At 45.3% G+C, this 338-nt stretch overlaps 1 protein-coding gene across 2 annotated transcripts in view; it reads right to left on the minus strand.

The window, feature by feature from the left end:
* The window catches only part of FOXP1 (forkhead box P1), a 606,527-nt gene that overhangs the window by 603,476 nt on the left and 2,713 nt on the right, over positions 1–338 (minus strand). The window lies entirely within an intron of this gene.

Raw genomic sequence — 338 nt, forward strand, 5'->3', positions numbered from 1 at the left:
TTAGCAGGAGAAAAATCTCTTAACTATCCCTCAGGTTTTCTCAACTCAGCTAGTGTGCCAGCCCTAAATCCTGAAGCCTACGGACAACCAAAGGTAAAGTGTAGACGGCTTCAATGTGTAGACTCCTTTCAGGGTGAATACAGAATGGCCCTCCAACATTCCTGTCTAAAGAGCAGTAACAAAAAGGGAAACCCGAACTTGGAAAATACCTGTGACTGGACATGAGAGCAACACCAGCCCCTCACAAATGGGCTGGAAAAGCTTAAATGCAACCAAATGAAATGTTTATATTAATTCCATTATTCTGCCCAAGCCTCACAGATGAGGGCTGGGGGGGG

The sequence above is a fragment of the Lipotes vexillifer genome, unplaced genomic scaffold (genome assembly GCF_000442215.2).
Source record: "Lipotes vexillifer unplaced genomic scaffold, Lipotes_vexillifer_v1.1 scaffold1008, whole genome shotgun sequence".
Lineage (NCBI taxonomy): Eukaryota > Metazoa > Chordata > Mammalia > Artiodactyla > Lipotidae > Lipotes > Lipotes vexillifer.